The following is a 6,847-nucleotide window of genomic DNA, read 5'->3' as shown; positions in this document are numbered from 1 at the left end:
CAAATTAAAACCATGCTAAGATTCCACCTCACTCCTGTTAGAATAGCCATCATCAGCAACACCACCAACAACAGGTGTTGGCGAGGATGCGGGGAAAAAGGAACCCTCTTACACTGTTGGTGGGAATGTAGACTAGTACAACCACTCTGGAAAAAAATTTGGAGGCTACTTAAAAAGCTGGACATCGATCTACCATTTGATCCAGCAATACCACTCTTGGGGATATACCCAAAAGACTGTTACTCCAGAGGCACCTGCACATCCATGTTTATTGTGGCACTATTCACAATAGCCAAGTTATGGAAACAGCCAAGATGCCCCACCACTGACGAATGGATTAAGAAAATGTGGTACCTATACACAATGGAATTTTATGCAGCCATGAAGAAGAATGAAATGTTATCATTTGCTGGTAAATGGATGGAATTGGAGAACATCATTCTGAGTGAGGTTAGCCTGGCCCAAAAGACCAAAAATCGTATGTTCTCCCTCATATGTGGACATTAGATCAAGGGCAAACACAACAAGGGGATTGGACTATGAGCACATGATAAAACCGAGAGCACACAAGGGAGGGGTGAGGATAGGTAAGACACCTAAAAAACTAGCTAGCATTTGTTGCCCTTAACGCAGAGAAGCTAAAGCAGATACCTTAAAGCAACTGAGGCCAATAGGAAAAGGGGAACAGGAACTAGAGAAAAGGTTAGATCAAAAATAATTAACCTAGAAGGTAACACACACGCACAGGAAATCAATGTGAGTCAATGCCCTGTATAGCTATGCTTATCTCAACCAGCAAAAACCCTTGTTCCTTCCTATTATTGCTTATACTCTCTCTTCAACAAAATTAGAAATAAGGGCAAAATAGTTTCTGCTGGGTATTGAGGGGGTGGGGGGGAGAGGGAAGGGGGGAGTGGGTGGTAAGGGGGGGGTGGGGGCAGGGGGGAGAAATGAACCAAGCCTTGTATGCACATATGAATAATAAAAGAAAAATGAAAAAAAAAGATATTCATAATAAAAAAAATGATACATTTCACTTGGTCAAAGCAGGTTGTATTCCCTGCTGATGTTAAAAAGGTAGAAATGTGTGTTCCTTTGTACTAGGAAGGAGCCATTCTGAGAAGACATGGTGAGCTGTTCTAAGGACACTGAATATATGGACCACATACACCAAGTTGATGCTGCTGGTTTGAGGAAGACAGCAGGACTGCCTGTGATGTAAAGCCTGCATGTTCCCACATGAAGGACTTTTGCTCCATGAGCTGAGAAGCAGGCTTTGGTACACATAACGCAGATCTCGGCTCCCTTTGCTGCTTAAAGTATTTTGTGTTTTCTCAAACATTGTTCCTGGTTCTTGGAACAATATGTAAGCATCACCGTTCATCCCTGGGACTATCAGAGCCAGCTCCTGGTTTATCAGAAAGTAAGCAGAAGGAGGTAATCAGGAACCTCCCAGAAAACAGACACAGTGAAAATAGGACAGGAGGCAGTGGCTCTGCATCAGCATCAGCCTTAGCCACATCCACACTAAGCCACTCTCACACCTCAATCCAGCTCTCATACTTCTAGGGGATTTTCAAGTTTCGATGTACGTTCACATGGAATGCCCATTCAGCAAGACGTACCAACTATTGCAGACTACGTCAGGGTTCTGATATAGAAAGTTAAAAGGTTTTCTTAGACTATGAGGTACAAACAGGTGATTGGTGTGAGACCTAAACTAGCATGCTATGAATTCAAGGGCCAGCAGTGTCACAGTAGAGGCACTCAGGAATGCCTACCAAGGCAGGGAAGAAAGCCAGGTGCCAGATGCTTACTCCTGTAATCCTAGCTACCGGGGAGATTGAGGTATGGAGTATTGAGATTCCTCAGGCCAGCCTCAGCAAATATTTCGAGAAACACCATCTCAACCCATAGCTGGAATGGTGGTGTGCACCTGTCATCCCAGCGATTGTGGGAAGGTAAAACAGGAGGATGAAGGTCTGGCTAGCCCAGGCCAAAAGTTAGACCCTGTCTCCAAAATAACCAGAGCAAAAAGGGCTGGAAAAGTGGCTCAAGTGGTGGAGTGCCCACCTAACAAGTATGAAGCCCTGATGGTAAGGGGGCGGTCTCACATATTAGGGCCAGGAAAGATTTCCTGAAGGTTTCAAAATGACACAGAGATGATACCTATGAGAAAACTGAAGGCAAACCAGAGTAAAGAAAGAGCGTTTATGAAAACACAAAAGCCACATGTGACTGAGAGTTGATTGGTGGGAGGCAGAATTAAGACTTGAAACAAAGCTGTAAAATGGGGATACTCATGCTGATTTTAGCATGGAAGCTGTAATCCTAGAAACAGGGCATTACCTCGCAGCATGGAGAGATGTCTCCCGCTGTAGATGTCAACAGTCGCTCCCCTCTCCCTGAAAGGCTCTTCGCGTGACATATGGCCTTGGCCTTCCAGGAGGCAGTTTGTAAGCTGCAGGATGCAGAGCAGGTTGTGATACCTTTCATGGCATCCATGGCTTCCACATGTCCGACTCAACTATTTCCTCAAAAATAACTTAACTTATTTTGAGTATTTACATTTCAACAGCATGATATTCCACTGCTATTTCTTGGTAGCAGGCCTGGCACTACTTACACAATATTCAGCAACCATGGTGGCTCAAAAGTGGTTGAGCCAAGACAGAGTGTGCAGTGGTGTGACCACAGCACTCTGAGCACTGCAGGTCAGGATGGACCAGTAGAGACTGAGAATGGCTGTGTTCAAGAACTTGGCACTCATTACTTCCAGGCTCCTGTGACATGGCCCTCAGTGGGAAAAGAACTACAGCAAAGTCCCCTTGAACTGCACAGGACACAACAATCTAATTGGGCTCAGGCTGTATCATGTCACCTGTCACCAATTATCTGTGTGAGAGAATCTTCAAACTCCATGTTACCGCATCACACAGACGTCTAAGGTCTGCTTCCAGTGACTGTCCTGGTTCCCACAGGGAAGCACATTGTACTTTGGCCATAGTGAACGACTGCCAATTTCCAAGCAGAGCACTGGCTTTCAGACCTCTGTGCTTCCGTTTTCCTGATTCTTTTTAAAAGTCATTTTCTCAGCACAGACTACAATATCAATTTTTACCCATCATAAATTCCTGTTTCAAGCTTCAGGGTGAGTGACATTTCTACCATAATGACTATTTGTTCCCTGTACTCAGAATACATCATGTCTTTCCTTGTCTTGTACCTTATTACAGAACTCATTGAATTTTTGCTTGTTTTCCTGGTAGAGGATACAGTTTAGCTTCACTGATTACCAGAGCTAATTTCTCAGATCGGTTTGCTTAAGGACAGCCTGTTACTGTTCCATATGTGCCTTGTAAATCTCAGTGCAGAAGAATGATTTTTCCAGAAAAAAAGGAACCAACAGAACAAGATGGCTCTGTGTGTGGAAGTAGCACAACACGCCAGCTGAGTGGCAATGGGCTCAGCAATTATAAATTGTGAAACTGCATACTGTCAACCAGTCACATCTTGTTACTTCCATGTGGTACAGAGGGCCCATGGAAAAGAAACTGTGTTCTCAGGTTCAGATCTGTTGGATAAAGCAGGACTGCAAGAGGGAGTCAGCAGCAGAAATTAGATTATAAAAGAACATAAAATCCAAGAAGGAATAATGTTATCCCACCATAAATATGCACAGAACATGGCAAGTGTGGGTAGTAAGCAGTAGGTCCTAGGATGAGTGGAAACAATTCGAATGCAATATTATACGTTCTACAGGAGTTCACTCTACTTCAGTCTTCCTGGAGACTCGTATGACACCAGGATGGGGATCTATATGCACTAACCTGAAGGAAATTCCACATTGCAAGTCCAGGAACTCCTCTATGGGATATTCTTTTCCTCCTCCTCCTCTCCTTCCTCCCTCTCCCTCATCCCCTTCTCCCCATTCCCATACCCCAGGGCTTGCGTCAAGGTTGTTTGCTTATAGGACCAAGAGGAAGTGAGCATGGATGTGAAGAGTTGATAAGGAACACTGTTGAGTCAGTGGCTCCATGCCAGGACTCAGATACATCAGAGTAAGAGTACAGCTGCAACCACAGAGAGGATGCCAGCAGAATTGTGCTTGGATGTGAGACGTCATCTTTGGGGTGCTCCCATAGCATCATGGGAAGAGGCAAGAATAGCCAAAGCCCTACAATACGATGGGTGGGATGGGACTTGTGCTCCAAGGTATCTTAGGAAGGGCTCCCACCCCTGTGGAGTTTGCAGACATTTTGAGTGTATGGTTGTTTTTGGCAGTTGGGTTTGCAGGCCCGTTTACCATATGGTGAGTGTGCATGCAAATCCATCACCTCTTCCTCCTCCTCAGCGTCTTCTGCAATTGAGTTTCATGACAGGCTCTAAATTCGTGTCTAATTTTTACTTAAAATAGTAGCAAAAGATGTGGCACCCTGAACCATGTACATAACAACATTTCTATTCTGGGTGAGAATTTTCAAAATGTAACTGTGGATTAATTTTCAGTTTTTCATTGGTTTGCTTAGATCATATCTGTGACACTCATGTCATGACACAAAGGCCCCATTACAATGACATTTATTAAAGCTTGGGATTTCTGTATTTTGACCCAGGGTTAGTTATGTCCTTACAGCTTTCGCTATTCAAATTGCAGTTGAATAGACAGAGGAAATGTTAGAAAGCTTTCTCTTTCTCTCTGTCTCCATTCTTTAAAAAATTTGTGAATGTTACATTTCAAGCAGATTGATGAAAATCAGACTTTTCACAACAATTTTGCCTCTTTTTCCAATTTTCTAGGTCTGTCTCGTCTCAACTCACTTGAAAAATAAAGCTTTGGACATATTTGACTTTAACTGTACCATATTTCAGAAATGAAGTGAGTATGGATCTCGCATTCCTACAATTTTACTATTATTTGGAGAGAACTGTGTTTGGTTAAGTTGTTTCTTTAATTCAGAGCCTTAGGAACACTGTTTTCTTTCAGAAAATAATTGATAGGAGAAACTTTGCTCTATTTCTCTGTTCAATTACTCTCTGAAGTAAAAGAATTAAGAAGATATTACAGATGATTTGGGTAATAATAAGCAATCTTGGTCAGTGTCTTGTTTTCCAAGTTGGTTCCACAACTAAGAAAGAAACTCCTTCTTTGGTCTAAAAGCAAAATCAAGCCATAAAAGAGCCACACCACACATGGCACTATTTTACTGCTGGGGTAAGATGAAGTTCTCCATCTTCTGAAATGGGCCAAGTTTGCTGACTGAACAGTTAGAAAGTATCATGTTGGTGAATGGCAGTTCGGGATTGGATCTTGGCTCTAAGTCCCTGAGGAGCCATCAGAGAGAACAGATAAATTGTAGAGTGATAGACATTGCTTTATGACTATCCTGTTCCTTGATGGACCAGTGTCAAATCTTGCTGAGTTGGAATGACCGAGCCAGTCAATCTGTTTCTTTAAAGTATTTTGTGCACATGGTAATTTCCCTATAACTTGAAGCCTTGGTAACCAGGGTATCTCTGCTTCCCACTACATCCTTTGCTTTGATTCAATTTAGAAGCATATATTTAGGCGATGACGTGAGTGTTCAGGAAGAGGCAGCAGAAGCAAAAACTGCAGACAAGCCTTTCAGAGTTAAGGATGCTCCAAACCCCTTTGTGTTAAGGGCAGACACTCATCAAGGAAGTCCATCTGTGAATCATGCCTGTATTTTAGGCATGTTTGCCAACATGGTTAGTTTCTTCTGGACAGGAAAGAAAGTTTTCATGTATGTATTTTGCTGGAAAACTGGAAGACAAGTTTTCTTACTAGAGGAGGAGGAAGAGATGCGGGAGGAGGAGGAGATGGAGGAAGATGAAAAAGAAGGTAAACTGCAAAAGGAAAATGTTTTTTGGCCTACTGTGAACAATGCACACACGCATGCAATGTGTATATACTACTGACAGTGCAAGGTTAGAGGAACATTGTTGTAAAACAATCGATGTTATAATAAAGGCTCATTGTATTATTTTTCTCACAAGTTTGGCCATACTCAGAAGAAATTAAAAAAAACTTTAACTATTAGTGCAACAATAAACTCATATTTGTAAAATCACAAGTAATAAATTGTAATAAAATTCATCTCTCTGTAACTACGATCTTTGATTCGCTATGATCATATTTTGGACATTTGTTCTTTTTTCCTAGAGGTTAAAATCAAACAGATTTATTTCAATGAGAATAGCAATGAATTATCAACCCCAAAATAAGATATAGTATTTTCTATGATCATTAGTTCATTAAAAATAAGGCTGAATGGAGCTTCTGGGTAGGGCAAAGGATGGAGGGGAGGGTGCAGAGTGCCCTGCCCTACCCAGCATATCAGCTGTTCACCTGCTTGGAAGCTCCCCAAGCCCCAACCCTGCTATTTATGTTTTTACTCTAATTGATATGGAGTAATTGTATATATTTATTTTATATAGTGTGATGATTCAAAACTTGCACACATATAAAACTTATAATGATCAAATCAGGGTAATTGCATTTGTTTCTCCTTTCACATTTAGCATTTCTTTCAAACTCTTCTCTTGGTTCTGGATAAGTTACAAAATAGGTTGTCTTGAGCTATGGTCACCTGACTGTGCTGTGATGAGCGTATTCCTCCTGTACAATGTAATATTTTGACTTTTCTGGGTTGCAGTCTTCATTTATGTGCTATTTTTGACAGGATTGTTTCAGAAAAACTGCTTCCAAAGAGTACTTCAATTCCATCCCCACAAAATAAATAAAAGATATTGAAAATGAACGTGTGTTAGAAATATAACAACAGTTACACATGTGTATGATATGCTACATTCTCAATTAATTGAG

The sequence above is a fragment of the Castor canadensis genome, chromosome 12 (genome assembly GCF_047511655.1).
Source record: "Castor canadensis chromosome 12, mCasCan1.hap1v2, whole genome shotgun sequence".
In the NCBI taxonomy this organism is placed as follows: domain Eukaryota; kingdom Metazoa; phylum Chordata; class Mammalia; order Rodentia; family Castoridae; genus Castor; species Castor canadensis.
This window is presented reverse-complemented; position numbering follows the sequence as displayed.